Below are 25,071 nucleotides of genomic sequence, written 5' to 3'. Positions count from 1 at the left end.
TGATTCTAAAGCCTAACGAGCCTGGTCTGCAAGGCCATGGAACATATCATCATGGAATTTATAAACAAAGACATTGGTAATCTCCAAACTCTGGACCCCACCCAGTTCGAGTTTGTAAAAGGCAGATCATGTCTCCTAAACCTGATAGACTTCTTTGAAGCAGTCACCAAAACCGTAGACGAGGGTAAGGTAGTTCACACAGCCTATCTAGATCTCGCCAAGGCTTTTGACACCATCACCCACTCTAGAATTATAGATAAACTCACTAAACTAGGTATAAAATCCCTATGCCACAAGATAGGTTGCCTACTGGCTCACTGACAGAGTCCACACTGTGAAAGTAGCAGACTCCAAATCCAACTTCAGACCAGTGACAAGTGGAGAACTACAGGGTTCAGTTCTGGGTCCTCTCCTGTTTGGTATCTACTTTTCTGAAATACAGGCTAACACAAAAGGTCTTTGGCTAATGAAGTTCATGGATGACTGTAAGCTAGGCGCCATAATCAAAACTCCTAATGATGTGGACATCCTACAAAAGGGCCTCATTGAGACCGATGCCTGTTCTCAAAGCCATGGCCTCAAGCTCAATGCCAAAAAGTGCATTGTCATCCCCTTTAGTAAAAACTCTGCACCCATGAGCTACAATGTATGTGGTAGTCTATGTAACACCGAAAGTGTGATAAGAGACCTTGGGACACAGGTGGACAGTAGTCTCTCCTTTGATAATCACATCACCACAGTAGTCAGGAAATCCTTGCACGTGGCACACCTCATCAAAAAAGGTTTCTCATCCAGGAAAAAGAGGTCATTGTTCTCCTCTACTCATCACTCATTAGACCCATTATAGAGTACAATGCCCCTTTTGGTATGTACCACACAAGACATCTACAACAACTGAAAGGCCACAGAAATACCTCACAAAGAGGATTACTGGCCTCAAACAGATGCCCTACGCAGACCATCTCAAAAAACTCCAGCTTCACTCCATCGCATATCACCTACTCAGAGGAGATCTCTGCCTAACATACAAAGCTATGTCAAACCCAGAGCTGTTGGACATGCTCCACTTAAAGAAATCACTATCCCTCCAAGCTACATGCTCTAGGGACCTAAACCTTGTCACAACAATAAACAGAACATTCTGGAAGGATAGATTCCTGTCCCAGAGACTTCCCATAATCTGGAACAAACTACCTATCTATATCAAACAAAGCTCCTCATTAGCACTCTTCAAGAAAAATCTTGATTACTGATTGGGAAATAGGAAATTCACCTGGGGATCACCTCTGTGGCTCTGATCGACAGAAGCACAGGAAAATAATTTTCTTGGGTGGCAAAAGCCAGGATACCTTTTTGGCCAATCTTATATAGGCCCTAGGGCCACTAGCCTAGTATCTACCTATGAACCTATAATACTTTAAAGAAAGGGTAGTATATACATAAAACATTTTTTCTGAAGAAACAATAACATTGGTTAAGTCAGTAATCCCAAAAATGCCTAGTAGAAGGATAATGCCTTTCTTCTCAGAAAAGGACAAGAAGAGACTGCTACAGTTGCTGCTTATTCAATAAGCCATAGGCAGACTAAGGATAGCATGCTAACATCTGCTGTCAAAATCTGTTTTTGTATTTTCCTAAAAACTACAGCTCTACTGCATTGCATTATAAATTTGTGTTACTTTGTGTTAGACTAGTCACAAGCTGCAGCTCACACTAGATTTTTATGACATTAAAGACTGTATTTTTATCTTGCTTTGTGGGAAGTCAACAGTGGTTGTGGAACTAAGAATAATGCATTTGATTTTAAGTACACACTGTTTTTCCTACTTTGTTGTTTTAGTCATGCTGGATGTGATACTAAAACTAATGCATTCGATTTTAAGCTCTTATATTGTTGTTTTAGTTATGTTGGATGTCCTTGACAAGACTTGCGTATCATCCAGTTTTGGCATGACCTAGTTACCTGCCTCTGTCTATTCATTTAGCCCTTGCTGAATGAGAAGTCTCAGATTTTCAGGGTACCATCAAACTTTATCTTCCAGTTGTATTTTTGTCACATGGTATTCTCTCTTATAATGTCAGCCCTGGGGATATAATTATGGATACATGAATGACTTGTTTCTGGACTATCTACTTTGAGAATTAGTTGGGATCAATCATGCTGTCTATGCGTCCATCTAACTGTTGAACTGTTCTCTTAATGCAGACCTGCCCATCTTGGAAAGAAGATCTTTTCATTGCTAACTGTTGCTGGCTTCTGATACCCAAGTATCGTTCTGTACTTTTGTCAACCGTGTGCAGTGCTATCAGTCTGGACTTCTACAGTATCCTAATGTTATATCTTCACTTTATTTTCAGTCACACATTACTGTCTAAACACCGTTGCTGATATCAATGTGGGGATTTGCCTCCATGATATACTCATCAGAGTTGAATAAGAGGTGAAAGCCTGCATTGTTTATTACAGTGGAATAGGTTTAATCTTTTTTAATTATTACTATTATTAGCTGACTTTGTTACTCTACCATGGTAATTTACTATGAAAAGCACTGTGATTTCTTTGCAGTAGTAAGCCCGTTGATGGTCTTTATTTTTTATGCTACCTCATCACTGAATGCTCTCTGTATATTTCTTCAGATATCAAAAACTACTTACCTGTTAAAATTTTTTATACACACACACACACACACACACACACACACACACACACACACACACACATATATATATATTTATATGTGTGTGTGTGTGTGTGTGTGTGTGTGTGTGTGTGTGTGTGTGTATTTTAAGATGTGATTCCAGTGTATTTGTGAATTCGTTTCTAAACTGCAGTCATTATTCTGATATACGAGAATTACTCTCCATGTTTTAAATTATTTGTTTTCTATATCCAAGCTAATCTGTTCTGTCAGCTAAGAACATGTACTACTCCCTAATCACTTTGTTAACTTTCTGTTATTAGCACATTTAACTTTAACATTTACTACTTTAACTGCTGTTTAATTTTGTATTTATGTTTTCACTTTTTTCATTGGCATATCTCTGTTTTAGTTTTGATATAATTAAACTTTTAATGCTTATTATTATAAGCTCATTAATAAACATGTAATTGAAGTGAATCAATGAGATTCTTCAGAGTTTTTCTAATGTCACTCCCATATATTTTTCTTTCTCTATGTTTATGCCTTTTATCATGTGAATTGCATTTCAGTTTCCTTCAGCCTTCAGAAGTGGATAGTATTTGAGTTTCTGTATAACGATGCATTTGTGATTTTTACAGTTGCAGTACCAATTCATCATTTCTACTTATTACATTTTTTCCAGCTTTCTAGTGGCTGCTGGCCAACTTGACACAATATTTAGTTTCATTTAGGTAACTTGTTACATTCTATCATTACTTATTTCCATGTTTTAAGGCAATTAATGTTTCTAATCCAGTTATACATATTTTATCAATAGACTATTGACTTTCAAGTGCATGACTTTATATTTTTGCACCAAAAACTAGCTGTCACATTGTAAATGACAGCTTGAGTGTACGTAGCTCCCCCTGATATATTTTTTTATTGAGAGGATAATCTTTTACATATCTTTGTATCATTTAAAAGGAGGCAAATGTTTCTTTCATTCAATAACTTCTGCACTGACAAAAAAAAAAAAAAAAAAAAAAACAAGCACAAAAGGTAAGCAGATCAGTGGAAAAATCAGTGGTCACTTTCCTATATTTCAAATACACCAATTTTTCAACACCCTGCCAGTGTCACTGGTTTGGAAGACAAAGCCATGAGTATGATCTAGGTGACCCAAATTTGACTAATGGCTTGGGCACTTGTGGTAGTCATGACAGACAAGAGGAGTGGAATAGCATGGTTATACCAGCTCACCTCTATTTGTGGAGAAAGGATGGGGATATGTTCCTGGGCAAACTCAGATTGATAGAATTCCTGGTGGAGACTGAGAATCACATGGAGCTGCTGTGTACAAGGAAGCAGAACCATTTGATTATGTTCATAGGTTCATAGATTAGTACTAGGCTATCTGCCTGTGTGGACCATTGTTAGCCTAGCCACGTATCTCTTGTGATAATCAAACCATGCAGCTTGTGTCTGTAAGGCAAACACCTTAACCATTAGGCCAACCTCCCACCCCATGGAGGTTGGCCTACATGTGGAGGAATGTAAGAACATCTTACTAACCCCTTGTACACCAGCTCCTTGGACACTTTGGTCATGCAGAAGAGATACTAAGACTTGTATCTAAAACCCCAGATCCTGGTGCAAGAATGAAGCTTCCTTCACATGGTGTGTTTAATGTTTTACACAGGAAAATGAATGGGTCCCTAAGGAACAAACCATTAAGTAACCAGGAGCCAAAGGCTTGATGATCAGTGAGACAGTAGCTGAAAAAATCTTATCTCTTTACACAACTGAGAATAAAGCAGACTGTTTTATTAGGACTACTCAGTCTGAAGTTAACATTCACAGAACAGCAATTATTACAGGAGCAAATAGATTGCAATGCACCAACAATTTAGCATAAACAAGCTATATGAGTGTAGGATTTTACATATAGGAGGTGTTGTTAAATAAATTTAATTTGTTTTCTAACTGAATAAATAGAGTTATAGATTAATGGAAACAACTTGCCAGGTATTTATCAGTTTGCACAAAAGAGCTGTTATTAAAATGTCAAAAAAATAAATAAACAAAAACTCAGGACTATATCATCTAACTGGTTAGCTTGACACAAACTACCCTATGAAATGCACTGCTTTTTTTTCAGTGGGCGAAAACTGTATTTTTTATACTGTAGACTTTCTCAAAAACTGCATACTTTCTTGAGTTGTATTCTCCACTTCAAGCAGTCTGCAGAGTATCAAACTGTAGAAGAAACCAATGCTATCTTAAGGAGCTTCTTAATTATGCTGGGTGTAGCTTGCTTTGTTTGAGAAGCACATTCTTGTGCAGAATGACTGAGGATTTTGAATACTCAAAGAAAATGACAAAAAGTTTTCACGGTCACACTTAAGCAGAAGTGTGTAGTCACTGACCAATGTCTGGTCAGGCTTTAAGAAAGGACACACAAACACCTGTTGGACCACCAACTTCACATGTCCTCCCTTGTTAACCAGCACTCCATTGTCCCAGGAGTCCAGGTTTAGACTGAAGGAGGTTGTGGAGACTTACTTATTTGCTTTTGAATAGTGTGCATCTAGGAAAAGCTGGTGACAGGTAGCACATGACATCATTCTGTAGTCCTATTTCCACAGAGAGACCCTGAATATCTACACGTGGTTGGAAAACTCTGATGTACATGATTACCAGAAATTAAAACAAATCATTTTAGGAAGGACTGGGTTCACCCAAGCTACAGTTCTGTTAATTATTAAATGACTATTTTGTGTGGACAAACCTGTCACACCTGATATGGCACACCTGCAATGTATTTCAAAATTGTATCCGGAGACGCACATAAATAGTGAACGTTTTCAGACAATTTGGTTGTAGACAAATTTAAAGGGCACTCCCTAATTTTGTTTTAAATATTCTGAAAAAGACATAGCAAAATATTATATAATTAATGCTAGTAATACAATAGCAGTAAAAAAACTGTTAATACTAATCAGTAGTCTATTAAACCCAACACGTCTGAGAGTATACCAATGGAGTGTAACAACACTGAATGCTTAGCTATTAGAAGTATAAAATATCCTTTCTTCCATTCTGCTAGAACCAGACTTATGAAATGTACTGTTGCAGTAGAACTGAAATAATTACTAGGATTATTGGAATGGAAAGTATGGTTGCAATGATCAAACCCCCAAAAATTTGCAAACATACAACAGATAGTAAGCAGAAAATAGAAATGATATGTGTACATGGGAACAATATAGAATACCTTGTCACACCAGTTTAAATACAGATTCTTTTGGGTAAAGTTATGTATCATGTAACTCTGCTGTCTAACTTGTATCATGATGTAGTCATTTATCAAAATATTTCCCATTTTAAGGAACTGTGAAAGCTATGGGGAAGGCAAATAGAAAACAAATGCAGGATTGGAAGATTCAAAGGGAGTCAAGATTTATCCTTTGGGGGATATTTATCCTTTTGTGGAAGGGCTAGATAAAGTAAATTCTGAGCCTTGCCAAAAGTGTCCTGTTAAAATACTGAAGGAATTCAGTATAGTCAGTGATTAATAGTATAAGCGCTACCTATAGGCTCTAGCTCTAAAAGCAATTAAACAAATCAGTGTAAAGACTGACAGAATGGTCTGGGTAAGAATACACTAAGGGAAATAAGAACAGAAACTGAGGATGGAATAGAAGGGTCTCATGCTGAACAGAAACAAAAATGGAGAAACGTAATGGGGTCTTAAGTTTCTCCCTGCAATACAAAAGAAGGCAAGATAGGTACCTTATGTGATAAGATGGATAACCAATTAGATGAAAGACAGAGTAAACAGCTTGTGCGTCAGATGTCCCTTCAAATAGTGCTAAGGAAGCAGGGATCTGAATGGGGTGTCTCTTTTTAGCATCAACTTATCTGATCTCAAAATTGATAACTAGGAAATTTGGTTAACCAAATTTGTATATAGCTGCAAACCAGGTGTAATTATCAAAACATCCTCACATATCTGAACCATTCAGAATTAGCTTACCCTGGTTAATATCTGACATATAGATAATGGACTTAAACTGAAAACTAAAAAGTGCAGTATTGTTTTTTTTTTTTTTTTTTAGAAAATAGCAAGTACTGAAAATGTACACTATAAATAGCACTCTGTTATTAAATGAAATTATAACCAGTGACCTGGGCAATTATTTTGGCAGGTGGGTGTAATCAGGAAATCCTTCTCCTTAGCAAAACTAATAGACAAATGTATTTCATCTGGATCTAAAGGTGTTATTATTCCCCTATATTTATCACTGACTCTTCCATTATATAGTGCAATGCAATGCTCCATCTTGGATGTACTGCACTCAACATATCAACAAACTCAAAAAGTCCCAGAGATCCTAACCAAAATTATCTCTGTTTTTAAAAACCTTAGTTATCAGGAGAGGCTGTAAACCTCTTCCCTGTACTCTGTATCATTTTGATTCCAGAGGGACATGTCTTATACTCTAACTCAGTGGCCAAAGCCCGGACAAATAATCTCACTGGCATTAGCTTAATACCTAGTAGTCACATGCTCAAACACTCCATACAAGAATTTCTCCTCAACTCCTGGCTCTGTACTTGCCGTACTCCAGGTAGAAGTAATTCACTACTTCCTTCCCTTTTCTTTTGCTTGCTCTTTCTCTATTATTCATCTCTTCTGTTATATTCTAATCTCACTCTCCTTCTCCTTTTACTCCTTACTCCACCTTTCTTTTCCCTCTTTCCCCATCAGTAATATCTCTTTACCTGGAATTTCACCCATGTTTCTTCTACCATCTCATAGCCTATTACACACCTCTTTTACTGCAAATTATTTTCAGTCTCAAGTAGTGTTATCTTGACTTTATTATTCTCATTTGTTACATATTCATTGTAATATTTCACTTATTTAAGCTGTATTTGTCTTGTGTATATAGCCTGTTGAAATCTGTATGTCTTTCTTTTTACTTTTCACCACTGTACATTCCATTGTCATTTTTATTTACTATTATATTATAATATTATGTATGTTAACACACTATATAATGTCTATTTAACTTTTCTCCTTCAGCCTCTGCTGAAAATGGGATTTATGTCCATTTGGACTTTCATGGGTATCTAATGTCAAATAAATAAAAAATACACCTCTTGCTACTGGAAATGGATTCTTTGAAGTAGTATGCCATTAATGATTTACTGAAGTGGAAGTATCTTGTCCAGTATACTAAATGCTATATATATATATATATATATATATATATATATATATATATATATATATATATATTTATATATAAAATGGTAACACCTAATAACAATGAAAACTCATGCTGCTCATGCCAAAAGTTGGATGATTTATTTACTATTATTGATACTAAATCTATACTTGCTGAGGACGACTGTACTTGTGCAACTGGCACAACTTTAAAAAACATTGTTATATATATATAACTCTCTCTCTCTCTCTCTCTATATATATATATATATATATATATATATTTTTTTTTTTTTTATATAACTTGGAGAATAAATATATATGTATACACACACACACATATAAATATATATATATGTATATATATATATATATATATAGAGAGAGAGAGAGATAATATATATACATAAACAACGTGTTTATATGCTCAAGATAAAGTTTTTAAGAAATTCATATCAAGAGCAGAGCAAGGTGAAGCTTAAAGAAGAATCTTTACATCCATATTTGAAAATGTAGCAAGTAAGTTATGATTGGATACACCTGACCATATTTCTTTGTACTGCATGGAGCTTTATCTGTTCCATATATTACTACTAATTACAGAAAAGGAAATTCAGAAGTGCCAAGTGATTTGCAGCTTTGAAAGCTGGAAAACACTTAGTGTTGGCACACATACAGCAGGCTGAAGGGAACTCTCACTTTCATGAATGAATGGCATTAAAAGTTCTCAAACCCTTTCCTCTGTCATACTTACTTTTGTTATTTTTGCATGATGGTGAAGTGCATAACAGCTTTTAAATCTTTAAAGTCACTTCACATACTGCTCTGTACTGGCAGCTACTATTTTGTAGTATAAGACCACAGCATAACAATGCTGAAAGGATATTAACAAAACTTTTCAGGCTCCTCTGGTCTGCAGTCACAACAGGCTGCACACATTAATGTATGCTAGTGCTGTATTTTAATGCATAGAACTATACATGCCAGAGGGAGTTATAGGGGTATATGTTTGTGGGCAGATATTGTTGTCACATGTGTTTCTGCTTTCATTGGGTCCACTGTTGGAGAGTCCAGAGCGGAAGTACAACAGAAGGCTGACCCCAGAAAAAAACTTGTGGCCGATGATGTTGGCAACATACAAATGGCACTGTTTTAGTACTACAGATAGACTGGTCAACCACATCAATCATTAAAGAGATCCCTGTGGTGGTACAGGGTGGGCATACAGCTGTGGACGAGTTCTACCTTAGAACCCCTCAAGGATTCTTCTAGTGCTTCCAGCGTACATAGCATCTAAAATGCACACATCCTTGAGGGTGCATGTATTCCCCATAGGTGACAGATACTGGGGATGTTAATCATTGCTATAACTAGAGGGCCTTTGCTGCATTATATCAAGTATTTCATTTGGTTCTAATTTATGATCCAGTGTCATTAGAAAATGTAAGTATTACAAGATTGATTTAAATACTATAAATGAGAACTTAAATATAATAAGTTGGCCTAAGCTGTCAAATACCACCAAGGCAGATGCGGATACTCCACATTAGAATTTATTCTGGGTGATCTTGCATTAAGGTATATACAAATCCTATAAACTTCTATACTTGTGGGATATTAGGTTGTGTAAACTATACAAAATAAAAAAAAAAAAAAAAAAAAAAAAGGGACCTTTTCAGAAATTAAGGGATAAACCTAAACTTAATTTTAAATCAAATTTGAATTTAATCAACAAAAATGTAAGGGTTTGTCAAATAAGTAACTTGAGTATGAAAATGACTAATAGGATCATAGGAATTTACTAGGCTGATGCCCAGGGCCCCTTACAAGCCTAGCCAAGTTCTTACTCTTACTTGCACAATCAGCACTATTGCCCCTGTGCAAGAGGGGCACAGGTGGAAACCAAACCCCAGGGTGACTTTACAGTCACCCATCCAATCACCCAGGTTACATTTGAATAGGGCCAATGATGTGTTCTGTTTGACATGAAGTGGGAGTCTGTTCCAAAGGTGTGGTAACCTCTGGGAGAGAAGTCTGTCCCTCTAACAGGTTTTATTAATGTCACATGCCAGGTCTTTAGCGCGAGTAACCTGTGTACAATTTCACTTATGAATATGCAACATTTATAATAATACAGGGTTAGAGACTGCCTTGTATGGAAGACAGAGATCACCTGTGAGAAGTCTGTATAAAACAGAATAAAGAGACCTGTTGTTTTGAGACTTGAGTGCATGTGTGATATGGCATATCCTGGCACCTGGCAGACAGGTGACGATGACCTTTTTCTTTATCCAGCCTGGTGAAAGGATATCAGTGTGTCTCATGATGGGATCACCTATGACTAATCTGTTTGATTTTGTGTTTTGCCTTAAGGTCTTGACTGGTGAGACACTGGTACATGAGCTGTTAATGTGTAATCTTATCATCTTCAGAAGTTAATAAAAACAATTCTATACATTTATTAACTTGGTCTCAATAAGTACTGATTCTAGCTCAACTATGTTTATAGATGAGGATTTAATAACTGATCCATATAGAATTGCTGAAGCGTTTAGTAAGTTTTTTTTTTCTGACTTAACACAAGTCAAGTCTACAATGGCTACTTTGGAGATACTTTCAACAGCAAATAAGGATTGTCCTCTGATAAGAACTGAATTGATTTCTATTGCTTCTATGGTATTAAAAAAATAGGTAATAAAATATCTGTGGGTCCTGCCACTATACCTGCAGTGTTGATTCTTAAATGAAATATTTTGCTATTGTTGCCTATAATTTTTAATGCGTTGCCACATAACTGCATAGTACCCTCCTCATTGAAAAAATCAGTCATTTCACTGATTTATAAAAAATGTTATAAGACGAATATACAAAATTATAGACCTATAAGTCTCACATGTATTTTATAAAAGAGTTATAGAAGAGTTTTTATGAATTTGCTATCTGATCCCATGAATTATACTTGATGTACTGAAAATGTGATCATTGTATGATGAGATAATGCATTTATAATTGTCTTTAATGCGTCAGTGTTCTTACATGACCTAAGGGGCTGAACACTGAAACAAAACTATGAGAAATGTATTGTATATCTATGAGAAACATCGGAGAAATGTCTGTGACACTTGGTTGTGCAGGTCAATAATCCAGTCTTGTCTTGGTAGATCTACTCTTACCAATTTGGAGAAGTTTTATGACCAAGTAATATGGGCTCTTTATCACTCACTAAAAGTTGATGATATTTATATAGATTTAGTTACAGCTTTTGACACAATCTCTCACAGATCTGGTGTAGCAATGCTCAAGCATCATAACTGCAACCCATTTTTCATTAACTGGATCACTTCCTGACTGTCTGGGTGTTCTCAATACATAACAATTAAAGGTCATCATTCTAGATTTCTTCCTGTATTGTCTGTATTTTAATTTAATACTTTCTACTAGTCCTACAAACAATCATTGCTGGCAAGCTAAATGTACCAATGATTGTAAGGCTGGGCTTGTAATTGATAAATGAAGTGGTGGCATAGCCATAGCATATAAGGACATACTCAAATTGGAATGCCTGCTAAATGATCTCCCAGACCACTCTAACACAGAAATATTAATCTCACAGCTCCACCTAAACTCTAAAAAGCACATCATAATTATAGCCACTTACATCCCCCAGGTAATACCCTCCCAACTATCGAGAACCTTCTCAGTTGGTCCACCTCAACTTTCAACCAGGAAACTATTATCACAGGAGACTTTAACTTAGATTGGACTTCCTGCTCCTCTGAAAATCCTACCAACTTTATTAACTTTTATGGTTTCTCTCAATTAATACTTTCACCAACCAGAATAGATAAACATAGCAAAAAGCAGCCCATCCTTGACTGGACAGTCAAAATAGGCCTTGCCATAGTTATCACACTGGGTGCCTTCCAGACAGCCTCTGTGACCACCGCCACACCTACCTACTTAAGAAACATAACTGCACTCAAAAAACATATTTAAATTGGTTCACAAAAAAAATTCTCCCCTGAAATATTCAATTCACTTCTAAAACAATGCAACTACTCCCCAGTACAAAACACCTTCACTTAGATTCAACAGTCAAATACTTTAATACTTTAACAATACCTTATTAAATATATTAAATACACAAGCACCCTTTAGAAGAATCAGAGAATTAGAAGAAGAAACTTCCTTGGCTAACTAAGGATATCATGCAACTCCTCAAACAGAGAGACACAGCCTGGCATCATTATCTAGAAACCAAAAAAGCAATCTTCCTACGAAACTCAGAAACAACACAGAGAAACAAATCAAAAACAGTAAAAAAAAATACTACATTACAACACAACGTAATCACCAAAATAAACCCAAAAAATTCTGGGCAGCCTTAAATCAGTTCTTCAGTCTTGGTCAAATTACTACACTAACTCCCTTCTCCACTAATACCAAAGAAAGTATAACATCACAGTTTAACTCTCACTTCATAAAATCAATACTGTCCCTCACAAAAAATGATATTGACACACCCCCATTAACAACAACTGACTCAGAACTGACCACCATTTCCTTTTCTATCAAGCCTATGCAAGCCCACACCATCAAAACTCTTTTACTGAAGCTAAAACCAGCATCACTTGCTGCTGACAAGCTCCTAAATGAATTTCTCAAACTGATAGCAGAATCCATAGCCTATCCAATATACCTGCTTATCAACAGGTCCATATCAGAAAAATGCATCCCTAAGCTCTGAAAAATCTTTCATATTATATCCTTGCATAAAGCCGGCTCCTCTTCTGACTTTTCAAATTACCGACCAATAGCAATTCTCTGACCAAAATTCCCAAAAAATGTATACATGTACAACTCCTTGAATACCTAGTAAGCAATAACCTGCTTTCTTATACCCAACATGACTTCAGACCCATGCATAGCACCACAACTGTTAATAAGTTTCACCAACATTATCAATGACCTCAGAAACAAGGGGCACTATGTATCCTCTATCTTTTTTGACATGTCCAAGGCATTCAATAGTGTATCACGCCATAAATTGCTAAAGGAACTAGCCTGTCTAAACCTCTCTCATCCAACCCTATCTTGGTTGCATAGTTATTTAACAGACCGACAACAAGCAGTCCAATGGCAAAATGAACTCTCTAACTTGCTACCTGTCTCAGTTGGTGTGCCACAAGGCTCAGTCTTTGGCACACTACTGTTCTCTGTATTTACCAACAAACTCTCAACTGCCACCCAACTCAACTAGCAATCATTAGACAATATGTAGACGACTCTACCATTATCTGCTCAACTCCATCTCTACTGGAACTTCTAGACAGAACCCAAAAAGCCTTTATAGATATAGAAAAATACCTCAAAGACTACCAATTGATAACCCCAACAAAACAAAACTAATGTTTTTTTTTCCAATACCAAATCACATAACCTACTCTCCCTTCACCATTTACTCCTCCAATAAAACTAAGATTGAACCTGTAGATCACATGAAACTCCTTCGGGTAACTATAGATAACCACTTAAAATTTGACAAACACATTGCACTAGCCATCAAAAAAGTCCACATAAAGCTTGGATCACTTTATAGATCCAAACATTACCTTACAACAACACTGACACTGTATAGCCAGGTCCCATCTCTTCTACACCCTTCTCCATGCCTCACTCATTTTCACCAACCTCTGAAAATCTGATTTAATCAAATTAGAGTCTTGTTACAACAAAATAGCTAAATTTGCTACAAGTCAACCCTACAGATCTCACCACTGCACTGCCCTTCATTAAACTGGATCAAACTATTTCATCTAACATCCCTGAACCAACTAGCTGTGGTCCACACCATAGCTCATAAACCTAATAACTGCCCTGCTCTCAAAAACTTAATTCAGAAATACACTAACTCTAGAACACTCTGACAAACTCCTTATAAAAGTCACTCAGGCTAAAAATAGCTCCAGGGATTCCCTCTTCTCCAACCAGATATCTAAAAAAGTAGAATGTCATTCCCCAACACATCTATTGCACCTCTAATACTTCGAATTTCAAGCTACTTATTAGGGAACACCTAACAACCGGCTATGCTCCTGTACTACCCCAGGCTGACTGCTCTAAGATCTTCTCTCCCTGTGGCCATTATAGGCACTGTAGACCCATATGCCCCTACCCACACTCTGCTTCCACTCACTGTTCTCTGTTTTCCCCTTTCTCAACAAACAACAACAGGTGTTACTACTCCACTCTTTTCTAAACTTCCGATACAGACTGTTAAGTGAAACAAGTCTTTTATTCTAGAATTGTAATAATGTAACATTTTTGTAAAAAATTACTGTGATGACTTCATATTTCTCTACATAGTATTGACTTTTTTCGTGTTGATATCATCATCTTCTTTCGGCTGTTCCCATTAGGGGTCGCCACAGCGGATCATCTGTTTCCATTTCTTCCTGTCCTCTGCATCTTGCTCTGTCATGCCTTCCTCTTTTCCTGTTACCTGGTAGCTTCATCCTTAGCATCTTTTTCCCAATATACTCAGCATCCCTCTTCAGCGCATGTCCAAACCAAAGTAATCTTGCCTCTCTGGCTTTGTCTCCAAACCTTCCAACCTGGGCTGACCCTCTAATATACTTATTCCTAATTCTGTCCACCCTCGTCACACTCAGTGCAAATATTAACATCTTCAACTCTGCCACATCCAGCTCAAACTCCTGCCTTTTTATCAATGCCACTGTCTCCAACCCATATAACATAGCTGGTCTCACTACCCTCTTGTAGACCTTCCCTTTCACTCTGACTGGTACTCATCTGTCACAAATCACTCCTGACACTCTTCTCCACCCACTCTATCCTGCCTGTACTCTCTTCTTCACCTCACTTCCACACTCACCGTTACTCTGAACTATTGATCCCAAGTAATTAAACTCATCCACCTTCGCCACCTCTACTCTCTGCATCCTCACCATTCCTCTATCCTCCCTCTCATTCACACACATATATTCTGTCTTAGTCCTGCTGACCTTCATTCCTCTTCTCTCTAGAGCATATCTCCACCTCTCCAGGGTCTCCTCCACCTGTTCCCTACTCTCACTACAGATCACAATGTCATCTGCAAACATCAAAGTCCACAGGGACTCCTGTCTGATCTCGTCTGTCAACCTGTCCATCATCATTGCAAATAAGAAAGGTCTCAGAGCTGATCCTTGATGTAACCCCACCTCCACCTTAAACACATCTGTCATTCCCACCGCAGACCTCACCGCTGTCACACTACCCTCATACATATCCTGTACCACTCTTACATACTTCTCTGACACTCCTGACTTCTTCATGCAATAACACAACTCTTCTCTAGGCACCCTGTCGTATGCTTTCTCTAAGTCTACAAAAACACAATGCAACTCTTTCTGACATTCTCTGTACTTCTCCATCAACACTCTAGAGCAAACATTGCATCTGTAGTGCTCTTTCCCAGCATGAAACCATACTGCTGATCACTAATCATCACGTCCCATCTTAACCTAGCTTCCACTACTCTTTCCCATAACTTCATGCTGTGACTGATCAATTTAATCCCTCTGTAGTTACTACAGCTCTGCACATCACCCTTATTCTTAAAAATCAGTACCAAACACTTTTTCTCCATTCCTCAGGCATCCGCTCACTTTCCAAGATTTCATTAAACAATCTGGTTAAAAACTCCACTGCCATTTCACCTAAACACCTCCATGTTTCCACATATATGTCATCTGGACCAACAGCCTTTCCATTCTTCATCCTCTTCATAGCTATCCTTACTTCCTCCTTGCTAATCCATTGTGCTTCATGATTCACTATCCCCACATCATCCAACCTTCTCTCCCTCTTATTCTCTTCATTCATCAACCCCTCAAAGTACTCTTTCCATCTCCTCAACACACCCTCCTAACTTGTGAGTATGTTTTCCTCATTATCCTTTATCACCTTTACCTGTTGCACATCTTTCCTAGCTCGGTCCCTCTGTCTAGCCAATCAGTACAGGTCCTTTTCTCCCTCCTTAGTGTTCAACCTTTCATACAACTCTTGATTTGCTGAGTTGATATGCTGATTTGTATAATGTGTTCCACCATTTAACTTTCATTATTACTCTAATCTGCTGTTTACTCTATCATTACACATTAACTTCTGCTGTAAATAGTCTTAATGTATTTGTAATGGAGCTTTTCTCCCTGAGCCTCCACTGAAAACGGGCTACATTTGCCCAGTCAGACTTTCCCGGTAAACAAATGTAAAATAAAAAAACATAAAATAAATAGTGAAGGGGCCTCAGCATCTATGTTGGTTTGAACTTTAGCCTTGACAGGTATAAAATAAAGCATTTTGGTAACTTTACAGTTACATCAAAAGTGTTTTTAAATAATATACTTTTAACTGAAACAATTAATTACAAGGATCTGGGTCTTCTTATTTCATCTGATTTTTCTTTCTGGCCTCACATAACTACTACCAGAAAGTGTTTGAACTTTAGCTTTGACAGGTATAAAATAAAGGATTTTGGTAACCTTACAGTTACATCAAATGTGTTTTTAAATAATATACTTTTATCTGAAACAATTAAATACAAGGATCTGGGTCTTCTTATTTTATCTGATTTTTTTCTTTCTTGCCTCACATAACTGCTACCAGAAAGCGTGCACTATCACTTAAGGACTGAATGCTCAAATCTTTTATCTATTGGAGGTGAAGTAAGATTGGTAAACTTGTATAAGATGTGTACTTGCCAGAGGCCACAGCACTACAGCGGTAGTGTTGTTGCCTCACAGCAAGAGGTTCTCCTGTTTGATTCTTGGCTGGAGTGCCTTCCGTGTGGAATTTTCATCTCCTCCCTGTGGTCGAGTGGCCTCTGAAAGGCATGCGTGAATGGGCGTGCCTTTGCTGAAGGTTGAGCATCGGGCTGGCAACTTAGCACCATAAAAATCGACTGCCAATCATTAGCGGACCGGAGTTCCACTGTGGCGACCCCTAACTGGGAAAAGCCGAAAAGACAAACAAAACAACCTGCTCAGTTTTAGAATATATTAGCACATTCTGCCAATACAATCAGCATTGACTAGTGTTACTTGAATCAGTTCAAAGAAAATTTACAAAAACAATACCTTCAATTTACCATTTATCTTACACTGAAAGATGTAATACTTGAAATCTATTTACATTTCATTTCAGACATAATAGACACAAATCTATTAATGAATTTAACATTTTAGGGTATTAACTGTTAAAACTCATGTATAATAGTCATGTTAAACTAATATGAGATGACATAAGTATGATCACATTAATTTCAATGTCTCTTCCTGTGCAACACAGTTTAAGATGGAACTGTATAACTCAAACCATTCCAAGAATTTGGAATCACATACCAATCGATATCAGGTTATCTCTAAATACGGAGACTTTAAAAGAAAATGTGATCATTGTATGAGAGATAATGCATTTGTAATTGACTTTAATAAGTCAGTGTTCTTACATGACCTAAGGGTCTGAACACTGAAATAAAACTATGAACAATGTATGAGAAATCCACGAGAAACCTTGGAAAAATATCTGTGACACTTAGTTGGTTGTACAGGTCAATAATCCAGAAACAATCAACTAACCGCAGCATTGTGGAGATGGTGAAACTGCTTTGTGGATTCCAGGATGACACAGAACTTGTGTACAGTGACACAGACCATAGGCACAGGGAGCAGAGAATACTTATGAGGTCATTGGTAGCAAATAATACCTCCACTGTGGTCTCTATGAGGCACATAATTCAACCATTCTTGAATGACCATAGGAGATTCAGGATGCTGGAGGTCAGGCACAGTACTAAGTTAACTGCCCTCACCATGTTCAAGTACTTCCCCCCTTCTCCTGCTGTCTGTAGACATAGCTCACCACCTCCACTTCTGGATAATGACTACATAGCTCACCACCTCCACTTCTGGATAATGACCACATAGCTCACCACCTCCACTTGTGGATAATGACCACTTCATGATTAATGATGCTCATCAGGATAAATCAAAAGGTTGCTAAAAAGTCTCTGTGACCATGATAGTTAAAGCCACACATTCAGTAGCATCCATAGGAATGAGCAAACCATGCATCCCCCATGACTCTGGTTATGTATGACACAGGTCACTAAGGTCCCTTACAGGTCTCGTCTGCGCAGTATCTTCTCTTCACTCACACTGTGAAAGGTCATGTGCTACTTCAGCCTCTTACATTGGTGTAGATAGAGGTGACATACCATTGTGGGCACCAGCTCTGAAGGTGCTTTTAATACATGCCATTGAGCTATAGCTGCTGATAACCACAGCATCGCTCTCTCAAGTACACCATGATTTGTAGTTTAAAACATGGCTATTTACACTGGTACCTCTACTTTGGGTGCCATGACTTGCATACACTCTGTGACTCATTTGCAGATTTCCCCATTTCTGCATCATTATATAGTCATTACAATTTGCTGGGTACTACTCTATTTTACCCCATGCGCTACTATATATGATCAATGAATTTCCCATACTTTACTTATTACTGCTACAAATGCCAGTTTGCGCAATGCAATGTACAAAATGTCAGTGAATCCTGACATCTGTGTAATATTTTGACTAGCTTGTATTTTATTCTCACTTGTAGCTTCTGATGATCAACAAAGCAGAAAAATAAAAATATATAAGCAAGACATCAAATTAATCTATCTGCTCTACCTGTTGCTCATTCCACTCTTCCCATTACAAGACTGAACCACATACTTGGTCTGTAGATTATGAATATTTGGCTTAACCCAGCTACTAGTTTCCCTATTAATGACTGAATGCCACTTTCTTGCAAAATAGTAGCCTTAGTTGGCATTTGTAGTAATGAAATTCCTGTACCACAGTGAAAATGTAGTATCAAACATTGACAACTCTATATGTGAAAATTACTTATTCATATTGCATTGGAATTATGTCACCTTTGTTGCCATATTGTGTGTCTTATTATTATACATTTGTTATGGTCTCCCCTCTTTGATACATTTGAATCCCATCAGGAACTTGAACAAAATAAAATCAGCTATGCTCTACATCCTAGGGGAAATGAAATGGCCAAAAGTGAACAGAATGAGATTTCAATGGATCTTGAAAAACTAATATCCACAGTGATGTCCCCTTTTAGGCTACTGTGCAATTTAGAGAAAAAAGTAATCAAGTCTGGCATAATGTATGGGCATATTCTCCTATATAATAATGTGGGAGGAGGCAGACGTATAACACTACTGAAGGCCTTAGGTGAAAATTATATATTTTACTCATGAAACAAAGACATTCAACTGGCCTTGTGCATAAGATTAATTTAAATGCAGTACAAAGCAAAATACTGCGTATGGGAAGCAAAGCCCTGTGAAAGGAACATGCAGTTGTCAGTAAGCATTAGAAACAACTGAAGCAAAGAAGTAGCCTGGGTTATTTTATCAAATTAACCATAAGTAAACAGACATTGCTGAAGAGTGACAGTAAAGGACAACAGACTAGTAATATGTGCACATGAAGAGGGACCACCTGTAGAAACACAGATGGTGCTACAGCTCCGCATAAATAACTTACACAACAACTGCATTTGGTTTATTGATTTCAGTTTTTGATAGTTCATTTACAACTGGTCGCTGAATGGATGCAGTCATACAAAAAACAATAAAAAACATTGCCTTGCCTTCATCACCTGATATGTAAATAAATACAGCAGCAGCAGCTTGTTACACAGAGGCTTGAAGAAAGGAAGAGAGTGTGATGTGGCAGAGAGATTTAAATGTCTCAGGGGAAGGAATGGTATACTGAAGGCTACGTTGCTTGAAAAAAGAATGAGAGCATTAGAGATAACAGGAGGACAGAGACTAAAAAATACAAGGAATGAACTTTGCCCACATGGTGTAGATGGATGAATGACTGATAATGATCAACCTCTGTTTGATTAGTGGCGGACATGTACTGGACAGGCCTGGGATGGCGGGTGGGAATAAGAGGCCAATGTTTGCTTGCCCATCCTAGAAGGAGGGAAAGAAGTTCAGCTTAACACATTGACAATAGCTACTGATAAGTAGCATATGATAACTGGGGAAAGGAGCCTTGTAGGCCAATGTTTCATTGGTAATCTACTCCTTCAACATAGAAGCATGTGAGATAGCACAATATGCCTACATCAGAATTCCAGCAATTGTGGAGCATGCAAGTTACCCATCGGTTGGGATCAGCAGACTGTTCTGCCCTCTACCACCTGATTCTCACCTCCTGTGGGAATGAATTAACTGATATGTCTCTACTGATGGACAACAAATTGGCTGGAGAGTTCTTGCCTCACCTGGATTTGCCTGGCTCTTTCCTACAAGTAGGAAATAGTTTGTCATTTGGGTACAGGTAGGAGAGAGGAGAAATTAAAGAAAGATTTCAAGAATATTCCAGACTCATATACAATTCAAAGAAACAAAAATATGTGGTAATATTAAAAAATGTAAAATAAATTCAAGATTGCACGAGACACATGTATCAACTCTTAGGCTGGATAGAAGAAAAATAATGTAGTATTATAAAAACAGTAAAAGACAGAAGTAAAAGAAGTAAGTCACATTCTGTGTAGATAGGAAAACAGGCAGACAGTCTGAGCGAAGAAGTTAAAGTTGGCATAATGGTTAAGATGTTTACCTTAAAGCCACAAGATGCAGGGTTTGATACCTTACAGCCACAAGGTACAGGGTTTGATACTCACAGGGAATAATTAGCTAGGCTGAAAGTAGCCCACAAGGGCAGTTAGCCTAGTACTAATCTATGAATCTAAAACAATGCTTCTGTGCTAATGAAAAGAAAATAATTAGAAATGCAAATGCAGCATTAGTTGTTTATTTGATTTATTTAATTATTTATGTTGGATTACCAGGTTGGAGCACCTGGAAAGCTGACCAACTGCAGGCCCAGATGTGTTCGCAGAGCTCAACAAATACAGCTAGAATATATGTGAACATAAGTAATAGGTATGCAAACAAAGGAACTATAGCATACTTAACACTAATACATAGGTTCAGCATATAACTAAGGTGGGTGCACAGCTATTGTATGTACAAAAAGATATGTATCTATCTATATCTATATATATATATATATATATATATATATATATAGAGAGAGAGAGAGAGATAAATATTTCTATATATGAACACACACACACACACACACACACACACACACACACACACACACACACACACACACACACACACACACACACACACACACACACACCACACAGGTAACCAGCCCTGCATTGCTTTCTATGGGAGTTATACAGGCTGAAGTGTAAACTTCTATAGATTGCACTTTAAAATAAAAAGTATAGGTATGTCATCCAATTGAAAAATGAAACAGAGGATAACAGGCAGAACAGAAACATACAGTTAAAAGTTTACTTTCTATGGGCACAGAAAGAATCAATCATCTTTCAAACAAGACAAATCAATGACATTTATAAGTTAACACACAGATACTATTTCATGAGGGAGATTTAGAGTGGAATCACAGATCGCTCAGTGATTGTTTAAACAGACTCTAAACAGAAGTTAGGGAGTTAAAAACCAGTCGGGACCTTAAACATGCTGATTTAGACATTTGGTGGAAGTGGTAAGTTGGAGAGTGGGAAATAAATCACATGACGTCGGCTTAGTGTTGACCGTCTCTGGCGAGTGAAAAAAAGACATAGTCCTTTTCAAACTATTAATCTGATTTTTCTGTATTACAAATATTGCACAGTACTTGGCATAATGACTGCATTAAAAGCATTTAAAACGTAACTGTCAAATCACTTAGTGGAAGTCTGCACCTGTCTTAGATAATTACTGTCATTTTGTATGCTTCTGCAATCAGTTTAAATTATGTTGTTAATCTGTTCAGTTATTATGTTATGTATACAAAATCTGTATTTGCAATTACCACTTTGCTATCTTTATGACAAGCCTTCTCTTGCATAAATGATTTTAGTCTGAGTAGGACATACTAGCTAAATAAGGGTCAATTTGGTGAGCAAAATGCTGTTTATGACACATTTCATTGTGACCCATTTACTAAAAATGGTCTATCCCCCCTTTATCATGCTGTTTGCTTGGCATACAAGCTATATATGTGCTACTTTATGTGCTTTTATAGATAGTTCAGATGAGTCCCTAATTGTAAATCTTATTTGCTTATATAAAAGCCTGTCTACTATGCCTTGTTGTGACAGGCATTACAACTAAAATGGAATATAAATGTTTTTGCTAGTAATAGTAGTCATAAAGCACTGCAATTAATTCAGACTGTCTGGGTAGGTTAAACATTTTGTTTTTAAATGCATACATACATTAAAAGTTAAATTAAAGTTATAGGAAAGGGTCAGTCTAGTAGTGTTATTATAATGTATGAGTGATATCTTCTCATGCTGTCCTACCAATGTTTATTATAAGAAACTCTAAACATGATTTGTTCTTACTATTGCTTTAATTTTCTTTTTATTTGCCAGAAGGTTTGTAACTCCTCAGTTCAAAGTCTCCTTAAATGTTAATGATCTTGAAGAAGTACACCAATCGAAATTATTTCATTTAAGATATGCAACATGCCCTAGAAGGTATTACTTGTTTTCATACTCAAAAGAGCAAAACGCACATCAAGCATTGGGAAAAATCAGGTGTAGCTAACAAATGAAATTTTATGAAAATGAATTCATGTGAAACACGATGCAAAGCCATAGCAATGGACAGGACATTGATAGCTACCTATAGAAAATGTGTGACCAGATAATGTAAACTTTAACACTTTCAGAATTAAACGGTCATTCTATTAAAACAGCAGATACCAGACCTCAATGTTACTCTTTAAAGTGTTTTTGCATGAGAGCTTTGACACATATGCACCCCCAGAATTAGGGCTGCATCTCACACCTCTATTATTTCTATTTATTATCTCTGATAATACTGCAGTTCAGAGTAGGGGTAATAATCAAACATTGCATAGTCTCAGAGCTATTATATATCCTTCATATTCACACCCAAATTCTTTCTGTTACAAGGATCAGGATGACTCTTCTTACACTTTCAATGAGCACCTGTCAAGGGCCTACCACAGACATTTACATGAAGCCACAACATTTGGAAATGTATTCTTTCAGGATTATGGCAAAGCTTTAACAAGGGATCAGACTGATTTTCAACAAAATTTTAGAATTCCATCTAGCTGAAAAAGGAAAACAAGTCATTTCTAAATGACAAACTATGTAGGAAACAAAAATAAATGAACAAAGAAAGGAAGGCTAGTAAAGTTATTTATTTGTTTATTTATTTTTTGCATTTGTTTACTGAGATAGTCAAACTGTGCAAGGAGATATGCAGCAGAGACCCTGGGAGAAAAGCTCCAGGAGAAACAAAATGTTCAAAAAAGATATATTTAGAAGCAAATCATACATTGCGTAAAAATACATAGTAGCAATAGATACAACCATCAGACTGTGATGTCCCTCCTCTCTACCACTAATCAAGGAGCCTGAATCCTCACCACTGACACTGGTGAGGGATATTCACTTGGAACAAAATTGGATATGCATAGTATTTTCAGATGCAGCTCTCTGCACCAAGAACAATTTCAAAAAATATATATTTAGAAGCAAATCATACATTGCGTAAAAATACATAGTAGCAATAGATACAACCATCAGACTGTGATGTCCCTCCTCTCTGCCACTAATCAAGGAGCCTGAATCCTCACCACTGACACTGGTGAGCGATGTTCACTTGGAACAAAATTGGATATGCATAGTATTTTCAGATGCAGCTCTCTGCACCAAGAACAATTTCACTTAAGAGCACCCAGGAAACACACTCAGACTCAGTCCAGGGTCTGGGTTTCCCCTCTCTATGCCCCCAATAAGACTCCCCCACTGGTACAGCCATAGAGTTGAATGAGTGTCCCAGGCCAAGTCACCCCTCTCTGTGAAACCAGTGCTCTGTGCCCCTGTTTTCACACACACAAATGCATGCATGCATGCATGTGCACACACACACACACACACACACACACACACACACACACACACACACACACACACACACACACACACACACACACACACACACACACACACACACACACACACACACACACACACACACACACACACACACACACACACACACACACACACACACACATATATACACCTCAGAAAGGCTGGCACAGATTTACTAGCTATGCCCCTCTGCTCAAACTATAAGGTAGACACTGCCACCAGGACACACCAAAACCAGCTACTCTGAGGATCTTACAAGGGTACTCAATTATATTGAGTGAAATTAATACTAATACACATGCTAGTATCTGGGCAATGCAGTAAGGTTTCCAGCAGGAGCCACAATGCCACCAAATAAAGATAAGTGCTCTCAAATGTAAAAACATTCTCTAAAAGACCAGCCACAATGAAAAGTTTAAATATATTTAATAATAAATAATAAAAGAACATGAAAATACTAAATATCTATTTATAATAAACACCAGAGTTCAGTCACAGGAAACATTAAAATAACACAGATGAATAGATTCACACAGATTCACACAGATACAGAAAAACAGTGCTTAACTAATCTCACTATATTTTCCTGACTGAGCTAAAGAATTACTATTCCTGGTTACTTACTAAAGAAAGGCAGGATGAAGTGGGTGAGTGATCCTTCTATGTCAGTTTTCAAAAAGCGACTACCCTGAGACTTCTGTCTCATCCAGCATTAAAACATAATTTCAGTGTTGGATTACAGAATGACATCACATATATCTGTTCATCTGACATCTGATTCCCATACTACTCTTTTCACTAGAAAATGAACAAGAATCTTGCACATAAGTGTTACCATATGCACAGATAGAGCTTTGTTAAAATGTGTTATAGGATCTGGAAGCCATAAAACCATTTCAACACGTCCACCCTTACAGGGTAGCTATTAGTTCACTGCTAAGGAGAATACAGCAGGATTCCTTGTTTTCACATACATTTTGTCTCTGGTGGCAGTCAGAACTGTAAAATACAATGTGTATGGCCTAAACCAGGTAATTTAATTTCAGGATATTTTTCCAAAAGTTAGCTGGGGCTGAGCTTAACCTCTTCTCTTCCAGTATCATCTGTTACAATTTATAA

Source organism: Protopterus annectens, chromosome 3.part1 (genome assembly GCF_019279795.1).
Source record: "Protopterus annectens isolate FY-2018-M chromosome 3.part1, PAN1.0, whole genome shotgun sequence".
NCBI lineage: Eukaryota > Metazoa > Chordata > Ceratodontiformes > Protopteridae > Protopterus > Protopterus annectens.
This window is presented reverse-complemented; position numbering follows the sequence as displayed.